Source organism: Takifugu flavidus, chromosome 17, assembly GCF_003711565.1.
Source record: "Takifugu flavidus isolate HTHZ2018 chromosome 17, ASM371156v2, whole genome shotgun sequence".
Classification (NCBI taxonomy): Eukaryota; Metazoa; Chordata; class Actinopteri; order Tetraodontiformes; family Tetraodontidae; genus Takifugu; species Takifugu flavidus.
Window position 1 is genome coordinate 7,236,871 of NC_079536.1, and position 13,873 is coordinate 7,250,743.

A 13,873-nucleotide genomic window follows, 5' to 3' on the forward strand; every position below is an offset into this window, starting at 1 on the left:
ACAATGGTCTTGGTTCTGTAAGCACTCTGAAACGAACAATACGCAATTTTAAGATCTTTTTATGATTATTGATTTATCAGATGCATTTATTTTTATATGGTGCTGTTGTTCTTTTATATGGGTCAGGTACATTTAATGTAAAAATATATTTTGTTTAAAAAGGTAATTTTGAAATGGTTTCAATAAACTGATAGCAAAAAAATGCTTGGAAATTTCTCTTATTGTATTGGAAAAATAGCGATGAACCATGAATCTCTATATAATAACATTTTATAAGCACTAAAGTGCTAAAATGTACTTAAATATATATTATTAGAGATGGACAGCTTGGTATAATGGTGTTTTGTTGTTTATGGTTTAAGAGATTTGGTCCCCCCCTTTCAGGGGATTATTTGGCTACTTGTCCAGATGTAGACATAAAACCATTTCAACTGTGGCTCAACCTTCGCCCTTTCATTTTACTCACCTGTCTTCTGTGAGTTGCATTTACTATGTATAATTCATCAGGAAACTCTGTTGCTGTCCGCATATAAATTAACATAAATATTGTGCGGCTCATGAAATTCTAACGGAATGCACAGTGGCACTGCAGTAGTACATCAGCCCTGCTTGTGTTCTTGCTTGTGAGGAGCGGGGTGAAAAATACTTCTTTTCCCCGAATGTCTTCAGTCATCTCAAAGAGATTCTTGCCCAGAAGCTATTCATGAAAATGTTTGCACAGTCAGGCCACAACTCACTGTTGTGCATATCAATTACAGCCTAAATATACTGGAATTGTTGAAGATATTTGGACTTAGTGGCTTAACAGAAAAGAAAGGGGCAGCCGAGGAGTATTTGTGTATTAATTTAAATGTCACAGATCTAGTCGAAGTCTGATGCTAAAATGCTAATGAATTAGCCATCTTGTTGTTTTTTTTATCAGGTCGCAGGCAGATAGATTGAGCATCACCTCTGACACTATTGGGCTGGATGCAGCATCATTGTGACTATTGTTAACTCTAATGGTAAAGTGAGACTCCTCACCCTTGTTTAACTCACTTAGCCTCAAACATGGTGTACAAAGAGATGGATAAAAGAGACAGAACACACTTAACGCTTCTGTCACATCACCTCCCTCCCCTCGTAGTGGAAGCCAGACTACAGGAGACGTGTTGTAAGGTCTAGAGACAATGGTACACATTACGGCTGTAGCTGGAATAGTAAGAGGGATCTCAAAGGTGTTAGCTTTCTGATCTTTGAGGCAGCTGATCTGCAGCCACACTGTTTTGTCTGTACAATAAAAGCCTGAAAAATGGTTATACAGGGAAATATACCACATCCACTTCTGGATCGTTTCACTGATAGCTTAGGTGAAGCAGGGGAACCCTGGCCTTCTTTGGTTGCTACATGAATGCCATTAAATTCCGAGACAAGTCTGTTAGTCCTCAAAGACCTCATAGTCCTCATAGACCAAATATCTCTCTTAGTACTTGTCTACATATGGGACGGTAAGAAATGTAATTTCAATCCCTTTGTATGTCATGGACATGTGAAGAAATTGTCAAATAAGCCTGACTTGACTTGACTTGAATATCCAGAAGAAGAAATGCATGTGATTGAATGAAACGTGTCCTCAGTCTTGCCTGAAAGCTTTTTTTAAAAGTCGAATAATGGGGGATCATGTGGTCTAATCAAATCAAAGCCATAGTCAGGTGTTCTTGCTATGATCTCCCGGAGGCTCCAAAGCCTCCAGCGCGCCAAGCCTTAAACTGTTATGACGGCAATGCAGAGCAAGAGGCAAAAGGTTTTTTGAGATCTAGTCAAGCGTTTCAGAGCATTACATCATTTTACACATTAGCAGTGTTGCAAGTCTTTTAGAAGTTTGCTTCCGTGTGGCATCGTATGGATTTTCATGGCTTGGTGAAGATTTCTGTTGTGACCACACAGGTAACCCCCGCCCCCCCCCTTGCCCCTCCCCCGCCTGGCTCTGCAGTTATACTGCACAGATGGGTATTCTCCCTCTCCCTTTATGTGACTTGTGCTAAGAGAACACAAGGTCACAGAGAATTTCCCCAAGGGCCGCCTGCCGGCCCCTCGGGCCTCTCCGGCCGCTCCGGCCCCCGCCGACCCCGCATCCATTGTCTCCGTCACTAACACCGCAGCATAAATTGCAGGGATGAGTGATGCAGAGCGCCAGCAGAGGCAGGGGATTAAACTCTGTGAGGAGCACATCAAAGTACAGAGAAAAAAGTGAGGATTCTGTTTGATCAATAAAAGGACAATATGACCATAAATACTCTGTAGGAGCAGAACAAGAGGGGTCAAAAAGTTGTAGTTTCACATCTGTAGATCAGCGGTCCAAATCAATTTTTATGTATTTTATGCTTTTAATCCAGTCCTGGTGTATTTGACTCATCTAACATGATGCATCATATTTGACCATCACCCATCACGCCTTTATATTGGTTCATTAATGCCACAACTTGCTATGACAGGAACACTGAGCTCTCAGTGGCTTGTGGGGAAGGAACTCTTATATCATTAATACCAGATCATTTTGTCCTTGTGGAGGGAGGAAAAATACATTAGAAATGAGATGTGTAGGAATTTTGCATATTAATGAGCATTGAAGATGTTGTAATAAGTGTATGTGATTATGTCCAGAGAAAAAACACTGACCCCTTTCTCACTTGCCATTAAACCCAGTAACATATGTTAATATCTGACTTGTTTAGTTGGTTAGAATGACAATCATTGTCATTTGAGCTGGCAATAGAACAAGATTTTTTTGGGCTCCGACTACGATTGTCAGCGGTGGGAATGCTCCATCTGGATTGACGCGGGGATTTGCTAACCGTCTCTTTTTCCCCAGTGATGATGTCACGACTGCCATCGCATCAGCGTAATCTGTCATCTCATCAAAAAGGTCCACCGCTGTTTAAGTGGCAAAGATCATTGAGAGTCTGAAGAATCAAACCTTTGGTGCTAGCTTTCAGGCTGCCTTGCATGTTGCTTTCTAATGTTCAGTATTGTGTTTTTCACTGTGTTTCTTACATCAAGAACATGATAAAGGCTGAAGAGATGACCCCAAAGGAAACTTTCCTTTACAACTCAATTACATATTAGAATGTTCATCTGTGTCTAAAAAAATGCTGTGAGCGCACTAAAGGGAGGCACTTCTCTAAAATATCATTTTTTCCTCTCTGAATTTGTCTCCAGCAAATGTGGCCACAGATGCAGATTTGTGCTGATTTGATAAATCAGCAGACAAATGCATTTTGGCAATTTGGACCTTTCCCTCAATGGCTGTCAAATCTTTCCATTTTTCATCATCAGAGTCACTGAATGTGAAAACTGTTAGTGGTTAACTTTACTGACATCGGCCTCAGATAAGAACTAGACTACGTGCTGAATGCAGTGTTTTCTATAATGAGCTGAAAACCACAGAAACTGTTCACGTAGTACGAAGCAGGTTTGAACATGGAGCTCATCTCAGAAGTCCTTTATCAATGTTGTCAATGTAGGAGTGCAACCGAGTGTAAGAAAACAGTACACTTGTCTGTGATGCACTGGCGCCACTCGACCGTCACAGCTGCTCTTTGTTCCAATTTGTTTCAGACTAACCAAACGGAAAACAACAGGATTTCTATGTACAGTATGGTTTATGTGGAAAAATGTGGTGCCCAGTACAAACTTGAGGGGCTGCTGATGCCGGTTATGCTGCTGATCCGCTCCCAGTCTCCTACCTATTGGTAGTGAATGAGAGTAGACATCCCGAATGGATCCTCGCTGGTTCGGCCAAGTGCCCAATGAGCTAATGAAGGTACCTGTGAAGGGCTGATAGGTGTAGCCCGCTGTGCACCGGGAGCTGGAAAAGGAACCCCTGCTGACCGCTTGAATATGAAATGAGCCTTTTTGTTTTCTGCCTTTACTGAGGAGTGTTATTCAGGTTTCCACGGAGCTAGTTGCAGAAAGTGGCTGATTTTCTGGAAATATTTTGATTTAAATTCCTATCAATGAAGGCTCAGAACTGCCAGAAAGGCAACTGCTTCCCTTTTCAGTTCCTTTTTATCTGAGCTTAAGGGAACACAACATGTAGGAAATGTTGAAATTAGAGGTTGATTATAGAAACATGTTCAAATTATTCCTCATGTATGAATTATGCTCATAAATCTTCCGAAGTAGGCTCAGTCTGTGGGGGGGCTGGGCTGAGATGCCGCGGGTTTTCAGTTCAAGTCCCAGTGGTGACAAAACTCGCAGGGGTTCTACCTCAGCCATTCAATACAACTATATAAAGAAAAAATTCTATTTTGGCAACAATATTCCAGGATTTTCCACATTTTCATTCATTTACTCTTGTTCTCGTGACAGAACCTGAATTGACTTAGGTCCATCAACTTACTGCAGAGCAGGATCTCCAACTGAAACATGCTACGTGAAACCATTACAAAGTCGATATGAGAGATAGAATGAGGAAGAACCGTCGACAGGATGACCGAGAAGCTGTTATATTGCAAACTACTAAAACACACAAAAATCAATCATCTGTCTTCAAAAAAGTAAAGAAAAGCTTCACCCACCTGTGGAGCCTGAATCTTTCAACCAGCCATTAAAAATGTAACTTGGTGAAATAGCTGGATTGAGAGAGGGAGGTAGAGGTTAAGGACCTGCTACAGGTGACCCAAAATGAGAAAAAGAAACAAAAGTGAAAGACCTAACAAAAAAGAAGCAGAATAACAAAAAGATAAAAATCAGCAACCTTCCACCTTTACCTGCATGTGTTGTCTTTATTTTCCTACGCTTAGAATTTTAAAAACCTTTAAATCAAAAGAAATGCACGGCTCACTGCATTTATTCCTCCCTGTCTTATTTTCTGAGGACATCCATTTTGGACAGTAACACCTTGCTTTAGTCTTATTTTAACACCTTTTTGCAGTGTACGGCACCGCCTGAGTCCACTAAACCAGGACGTTAACGGCCCACTGAGGCCTTACACAACAATAATAAATATTGACAGACTTGTGATGGTTGTCTGCATTTACACAGTCAGACAGACAGATGAAGAGACAGACAGGAAGGCAGGCATACAGACAACAGGCATACAGATAGACAAGCATGCATGCATGCATGCAGACAGAAAGGCAGGCAGGAAGACAGGCAGGCAGGCAGCCAGCCAGACAGGCAGGCAGGCAGGCAGGCAGGCAGGCAGGCAGGCAGGCAGGCAGGCAGACAGACAGACAGACAGGCAGGCAGGCAGGCAGGCAGGCAGGCAGGCAGGCAGGCAGGCAGGCAGACGGACTCAGCAGCTGCCCTGAGGAATTGTGGCTAGTGAATGGGGACGGAAGCCCTTTTGTTTCCTCTGTGATTCAGCTATTACACAGAGATTAACACAGTGGAACTCTTCGGTGACACCCTGGGGCTTTGGAGACAGGACGGAATTCCTTTATCTTTTTATTCTGTCTCCCGCTTTCTGCTCAATCTATTTCCCACTTTCAGCGCCGTTGACAGGCAGACGCATGATGTCACACACATATTCGGGCTTTGCTTAGCAAACACACAAACATGTCGACGCAAGGCTCATGCATTTGTCTGGAGGAATGTGTTCAGCTGCTGATAAGGCAGGGAACCCAAACACATTCTTCCAAAAATGCTAGCACAGCAGCTTCCTGTCTGACTCCCTCCGTATCCACACCTGCTTCGCATGTGTCAAACATGTACGATCCTTTTATTTGGTTACTAATTACAAAAGTACAGTGTGGTGAAAAGATGTCAGGACAAATGAAAAAAACACCAAGGTGACTCTTTTAAGACCTGCTGCAGCAGAAGGGACAGAGAGCAGAGTTGGGGCCCCTCCAGGTGGCGTCCCCCTTCCTGTGGCGGATGGACAGCAACTCAGCTGGAAGACATTCTGCTCTGAGGAGCCAGATGAGGATGAAAATAGGATCCCAGAATTAAGTGTGGGTGTCGTCTGTTGACATGCTGCTATCAGTGACAGAATGTCCTTGTGTCACGTCCTTCTCCCCGTCTACGCTGAAGTACGTTTGTTTTTAGACTGACCACCAAAAACCATGATATCTTAAAGTAGTTGAATTGCTCCTGTCTCTGCCATTTTATGTGTATTGTTTGGATGTGCACTATTACCTGCAGTGTTTTGGATCAGTCTGATTCCTACATTGAAGAGAAGTAAATGGGTGTTCTTTAGTGCTTCTCAAAGCGCATCTGAAGAACTTAAAAAGCAAAAACCCTTGACAGTAAAGTGTATTCACAGAAATACCCAGGTTCTGCATATTGAGCAATAGAAAGATTTCAGCACTGTAAAGGAGCCCTTACACGTCGTACGTTACACTACGAGATTGGTAGAAATCAGAAGGCAGAAGGTGTAAAATACACAGCAATATGAGGTGTGTGTCATATTTCTCATGATGACAGGAAGCTGGAAACTCTTAGCTATTCAATGACTAGAGAAAAGGTTTATAGAAATCAAAGAAAAGAACCAAAACATGAATGTACGTATAGGTGGATGAAGAGAAATAGGTGAGGGAAAAAATGCCTCTTTTGGGATGGATTGTCCCTATAGTTATTTTACAGTTTACATGAGTCTGAACATTATGCAAGCATTAGATAAAGTCATAGATGCTGAGTGTATTGAGTCTTATCTTCACACACAGGTGGTTGAATCCGCCTTGCATGAGTGTGAGCGTGCAAATGCCATCACCCTCATGTAAATTATAAATGTCAGTGCTTTGAGGGATCGGCTGATATCACCATGTTCTCAACAGCTCTGGGCCTCTTTCATGCAAGTCTCGGCGGTACGTGCATGTGCAGTCTTCCGGTCATGGAAGAGTGCAGAATCTCCTGGGTGGCTTCAGAGCTCTGCACTGGAGCCAGATTATTGCTGTTAAAACTTTACACCCGTGTATTATTTTATTGATTCTTTTGTTAGTCTGCCAAAACAACGTAATGATTTATGTTTCCTTTTAGCTTTGATTTGCCCAATAAAAGACTCTTTTCACTGTCAAACTGGAATATGATTTTCAAAATAAAATCACACGTTACAGATGAAGCTTTGATGAAGATTATGCATGTGTTTGACTGCTTAGTGGCAATTTCACATGTCATAACTGTATTTTCTGCATCAAAAACATTGGCTGATGTTAAAAAAATATTTCTACCATTTTTACTGTTCATTTTTACTGTGCAGTGATCCTTCACTAAATTCATTTAATGGCTGCATCGTAAATGCCAGGTATTGAGTTGAAATTGTTTTAAACATTAACAGTTGCAATAAAATCCCCTTTTAGACTTGTTTGTGAATGAAGAGTGTAAATTTTAAGAAACAATTGAAAAGAAACACTATTGTTACACAGTTACAGCTGATGATTATAGGTGTCATGTTTTGCCTGGGGGCCAGTCGGAGGTCACCTTTGGGTCCGTAAATATAACTGATGGGGTTCCTTTGGCATTTATGAGCAACTCACAGAACAGAGTGGCCACAACAGTTATGAGGAGCTGTAGCTGCTGTGTTCCTGGTGCTCCGATCTACTAGATTCTGGACAGGAGCGGTTCATTTTCTTTGTGAGACTCACAGATGCAGATAGTACAATAAGATTGTGTTGTAAACTACATTTATCAAACCTGCTGCTGTACAAGCAGGTACAAACATACAACTTTTCTTCATTCGTATGCTCAGTTTTCATTTATTCATTTAAAAGTACAGAGAAACAACAGATACTGATTCTGAAAATATTTCCTTTGGGTAATATATGAAATATGAACGTTATGCATATATTTCCAGCAGGAACCTGTTGACTTCTTCTCTTTTAGTCCTCTCATCTTCTTTCCACTCTTTCTCTTTATCCATCTATGCAGCTTCTTCCTAGCACACATCCGTGTTTGATCACGCCCTCTCTAAGTAGATGTCCTATTTAGTTGAGGCGGATGACTGCACGTTGTCAAAGCAGACATAGAACTGAAACAACTGAAACAATCTCAAGAGCAACAGAAGCTTCTTGTAAAAGCCTGGCACTATTGTGGACTAAAATCTGTGAAAGAAAATAAAGCTTTGTCTACATCTATTGAGGGCATACAGCTTTATGTTTTATTTAAATATGTATATTGCAGCAGTACATCAGGACATGCTGTGGTATATGCTAAGTATATCGCGGATGACGGGTGTTGGGCTGCGAGGATGACGGAGAAAAACTGAGGGACTACTTTGTTGCCAACACGCTGCTCTAGCATTTACACTGTATTGCCATTAATCACACACAGGAGGAGTTGAGTGGGGGGTTGTTGAGTTTGCCATGAAAATGTTCACTCCACGTAGCGTTCCTGACAGGACCAAAAAAGTCTCTCAGGGCATTGCTTTTGTATTTGTACAGACTATCAGTTAGGCTACTATAAGAAGGCTTGTTCTCATTCCTCAGGTATGGAGTGACTTGTTAACAGGTGCAACTGTGGTGTTTGGACCAATTACACCACAGCTAAGACCCAATTAGATGGCTTGAATCCACCTTCCTTCTGATAATAAATGAAAATAATTGTTAATCCTTGCTTTTTCAACTGTAAATAAAACAACCAGTTACTATTTTCTTGGTTTCTGGTTATAATCATTGCAGTAATGATGAAAATAACAGGAAAGAACGGACAAGTATGTTATCAAGTATTTGTGACAATAAGCCACTCAGGTCAAGTTTAACCTGTTTCCAGTCTCACAATGATATGATGCTGTCATTGAGTTCATAAAGAGAAATCATTACGCCCACATGTGACACCCCGATCCTCCATAGCTGTTCTCTCCCTCCCTCCTGTCTCTTAATGCAAATATGAGGGTCTTCCTGCTATCCACAGACCTGTAGGACATGATCTCCAGTGAAAAGAAAAAATGTCTGCAGCTCTGCTGATAACTGCATTAGTGAGAAGTGATGACCAGCAAGTGACAGGTAATAAAATTTTCACAGCAGCGTGTGGTTATAAAAGCAGAAATTTCTATATGTCTACTAAAAATGTTCCTGCTATCAAAGACTGTTGATATTAATGACTTGTCATTTATTCGACTCCCATAGTGAAAAGTGACATTGGCCTGATCTGAGAAAAAAGTTTCTATTTCAACTCATCATTAAGGTGCTTCCATTTGTTTGACTCTTCATGTGCTGCTGCTCCACCCAACCACAACCCATCCCAGTGTGTCAGCAGCAGCGTCAACACTAGCTGTCAGTCAGCTCCTACAGAGCAGGTCGCTGCAACTGTATTTCAACTTTTTCTTCTTAGTATTGGCTATTAAGAGCTTCATTCACACTACATGGTGTGGAAGAGCCAGCTATAGCCTGCTCATTGCACGTGTCAGTCATCAGCAGAGTGATCAAGGTGCTGTTGTGAATTAGTTTCATGCACCAGTGAAGCCAGACTCTGCCTGTTTCTGTCTGTTTCATTAATACCTTTTTTTAGCTTCTCCATGTGGCCTCCTGCCCAAGTGTACATAGGGCTGTTCTTTTGGGGAACTACTGGGAGTTAGTCCCTTTGAGGGACTCTTGGATGGCCACAGCCTGCTTATACAAATGAATGAATTTTCTACATTGTTGCTTTTGTTTGTTTCTTGTCATAATGGTGTAGATTATGGGACTAACTAGAAACTGGTGCAACTGGTGCTGTCTCAACGCGGGCTTTTTATTCCTTATTTTAAAGCCGAGCATTTGCTTTTCCCAACTATTTGCAGTAAAATTGCAGAAATAAACTACAGTGCCCCATCAAGCTTGAAGCTGTAATACTATCTTGTGCACTTTTTAAAAAAAATGTTGGCCTTTGCTAAATCAATACCTTCAATGCCGTTCCAATGAGTCTATACGCTGGGAAACCTTTAAAGGTCTTGTTTTTATTGCATTATGTTCCTCAGGTTTCTGAATTAAAGACAGAGCTTCTCAGACTTTCAGAAAGCTTTTACTGATTACTGGTGGCATTTCCTCAGGCAGCTACAGACACATTTGGGAATATCCTACATTAAAACATGAATGCTTTCACGTGTTCATGGGGGCTGTATAGGCTATTTTATATGAAATTCATCCTTCTGTATACAATATTATTGTCCTTAAATAGTAATGTATACACAGAAAGCTTCTTTAGTATAGTACACAGGGTCTAAAGTTCTAGAAGAAGCATGGTGGGCATAGGTATAAGTGTGAGATACCTTTAATCTTTGGATTTTGTACATGTAGTGAGAGCAGTGAATGGAGCTGATGCTGTTAGGGTAACCGAGTTTAAGAGGAAAAGCTATGTCAAGCAAACCTAAAATCTCACACTTATTCAAGGTGTTTCTTTAATTAGTTTGGTTTGACAGGGAAAGAAAGGATGAGTTCTGACAGGTGTGAAAAGAACATGTGTCTGTGTGTGTGTGTGTGTGTGTGTGTGTGTGTGGGGGGGGGGGTGTTGGCTGAGACAATGGGAAAGGAATTGTTCTTACACCTTTGTCTTGGTTTTGCTATTTACGTTTTCTGTCCAGTTCTCTCCAACATCTGCACGTTCTATAATTTCCCTTTTGTGCATTAAGTCTGGGACTTTGGGAACAGACGTCTTCCTTGCCGTCCATAGTGAATTTAGGAAATGACAGTGTTTTTTACTGAACCTACCCCTATTATTTAGTGAGGGAAGCTAATAAAAAGTCTCCACGAGGTTGGTACAGATGACATATTGTTGGATGTAGAGTCAAATGCGGTCATATTTCTTTTCTTTCCAGTTGCCAGTGTTGCTTTTTGTCAGTAAGATAAGCTTGGATTAAACTGTCTTTGACTGGGCTCCAGAATTCACATCATTTGCAAGGCTTGTTATTGCCCGCAGACCTGCTCTGATTTAAGGTCAGAATTTGTAAGTCAAATGTAGTCTCAGATCGCGTCAGTCCAAATGAGCCTCATGATGCATCTCCACACAGTGATTGGCCCAAGAATCATCAAAATTTATGCAGCGCGACAGGTTCCAGAGCACTCTGGCAGGAACCTCTCTTCCTTGATCCAACTTTTTACTCTTGCACTTGGAAATTAATGACTGTTTTTTTCTTTTCCTCTTGAGTCAGAAGGAACATATACTCTGTATGGAATTAAAAAAAACCCACCAATGCTGCTATTTTTCCCGCTATAAGAATAAATCAAAGTTGAGCCTACTTTGTTGCACTTAATAAAAGTCAGAAAAAGACATTCTGTGAGAGAGAGAATGTGGATTTCTGACTTTGTATGCTGATGGTTCCTCCTGCATGTCTTCAAGGCCGGCGCCCAATCTAGGTCAAGCATCTCAGTGCTTCCCTGACTGAGCTGTGTTTGGGTGGATGTGTCTGCATGCTCCATGCATTCAGTGCTCCAGGCTAATACAGCAAATGCCAAAAAAAGACATTTGTTTTACCCTTTTTCTGTAAGAGAAAGTCATTCAATATTAATTTTCCCTATAAAGGACTCATGCGAAATTGTTACTTAGAACAATAGAGTAACACGCATCAGCGTAACACAACAAGTCACAATCGAGATATGGATTTAAAAAAATCAATGTCCCCGTCTCCTCTGACGAGGGTTTGAAGTGAGCAACACAGCCTCAAAGCCTCAGATCATGCGTTTGTGTGACCAGCCTGCTGATCACTGGCCAGACATGGTTCCATTCTGAGTTGGTGCTCAGCTAACATTTAAAGGTTATTTGAGTTTCTGATTTTAGGACATATATGTTGCAAATACATAATGTGACAAAGTGATAAGGTGTAATAGGAATACTGTGATCTACACAGGCACTGTAACAGTGTAATTCCACCTGGGTTTTGATGTTATAACTTTATAGATTGGTGTTAAATTCTATAAATATTTGCAAACCTAATATCGACTGTCAGTATTTAAAGGATTATGCATGGAAGATGACCCAAAACATCAATATAATTCAACAACAGGTACAGGGAATGTCTTCATCCCTAGACGCCTGCGTACGAGTGTGCATGTGTGTTCCTGTTCTCATATTTGCCCCACCTCACACTGCCCCAAAATATACACTATTCATGGTTTAAATTTAGACGTAACATTAAGGTAAATTGGGGCTATCAATCAGTCGACACTCTTTGTAGTCACAATTGATCGACTTGGGAAATTGGGTGTGGAAAACATAATTATTGTTGTTCCACCAATCATGCTTCACCCCATTTCAAGAATTTGAGTGTTATTACAAAGGTAATTAATATTTATGTTCTACAGTAAGAGCAGCCGATTAATGAGATAAAAGACGGACAAGTCTAATTTAAATGCGCCTCTTCAAATAAAACACTGGCAGTTGCTCAAAGTCTGTTTTTCCTTTGTAATGCTGTTTTACATCCTTTCTAAATTGTTTATGGAAAGTTTTAATGCTTAACCAGGCATTAATTGGATTTGCATGTGATCCAAGTTTGAGTTCCAACAAAGTTTTTGTGTGTATGAAGATCGATTGTCTGGCAGCAGGTTTCTAGTTGTATAGCTGCATTGTTTAAAAAAGCCACATAGTGGACATGTTTATCTTTTAAAAGGTGCTGAAAACTTTTGGGTCTTGACAAGCACACTAATATTACAGTGCCACCATGTTGGCACAATGCCAGTCCCAACATGCCCCCATCCCCATTCACTGGAGAATACCCTTGAGAAATGATGAAAAACAACCTAAGACCGAGCATTTTGGGGAGGCGATGGACGTATCGTTTCCCCTCTACCAATATCCACGAAGTGGACATTGTGTGTTCCTTTTGATGCACACAAATAGCACTAAGATTCTGATCGAGCAGCTGCTGTCACCTGCTGGAGAACACCTTTTTCTTCAGTCCATTGTCATGTTTTATGGTTGTGGGATCCAGGGCGTATAAATCATATCACATCAGTCTGAGCTTGCTCACTGACAGCACCTGCGTTGCATGTGCTGACCAATCATCTTTGTCGATATGTTGTTGGGACAGAGTCTCCAATGGAACAAAGTCAAAAATAATTGCAGTACATTTTTCATAGATAAAGCAAAAATAACACTCCTCCGAATCAATGACCACTGATATACTGTCCACACTTCCTTGATTCAGCCTCGAAATTCATAATATCCTGAGGGGGCCATGAATGTGAAGCACATAGTGTTTGTGTGTACTATACTAAGTGTGCTTAAACCTGTTGGAGTTTTCACAGTAATAGGATGCTTGTGCATTTATAGAAAGAGGAAGAAGTTAAAGTATCAGTTTGTGGGAAACAAGATCCAAACCAGCACAGCAAGAAACTGTTGCCAAGGAGCCTCAGAATAAATTATTGAAGAAGTGCAACTTTGCAAAGTTCATTCTGCTCTGATGGTCTAGGGCTCCGGTTCAGTGCCGGAGGGATGTGCTGTTAAAAAAAGAATAAATAAACCAAATCAAATCAAATGCACAGGATCGACATGGTTCAAGAAAATCTCTGCATCGTCCAACTTGACCAAAGAAAATGGGACTGTCGGCCCCCGCTGGGGTACCAGAGAAGATTGTCTAGGTAACAACATATTAATTAATATAATTATAACATATAATTAATCATTTTAGCGTATTTTAGGACAGGCTACAATCACCAGGGATGTTGATCCCTTATCAACACAGTCACTGCATCCATCCATAAGGGTTCATCTTGAAAAGCCATCTGTAAACTTGGTATAGCCAGAACTCTGCTGCCCGCCTCCTCACCCAGCACCGCTCCCGTGAGGGGATTCTGTCCGAACTATCACTGGCTACCCCCTTTTAAGATGCATCCAGTTCAAAGTTGCTCATTTGACCTCCAAATTTCCCCTCTCCAGCCATCAGAACCAACCCTGGGGTGACACAACCATCTCCACCTCTGTCCCCACCCTCTGGAACTCATCCACCCAAACATCGATGCACCTTTCCAGCCTTTACTGTTCAATA

General features: G+C 41.2%; 1 protein-coding gene across 5 annotated transcripts in view; it reads left to right on the forward strand.

Annotated features, from left to right (window-relative positions):
• Positions 1-13,873, forward strand: part of ctnnd2a (catenin (cadherin-associated protein), delta 2a) — a 142,207-nt gene that overhangs the window by 7,449 nt on the left and 120,885 nt on the right. The gene's annotated exons all lie outside the window — the stretch shown is intronic.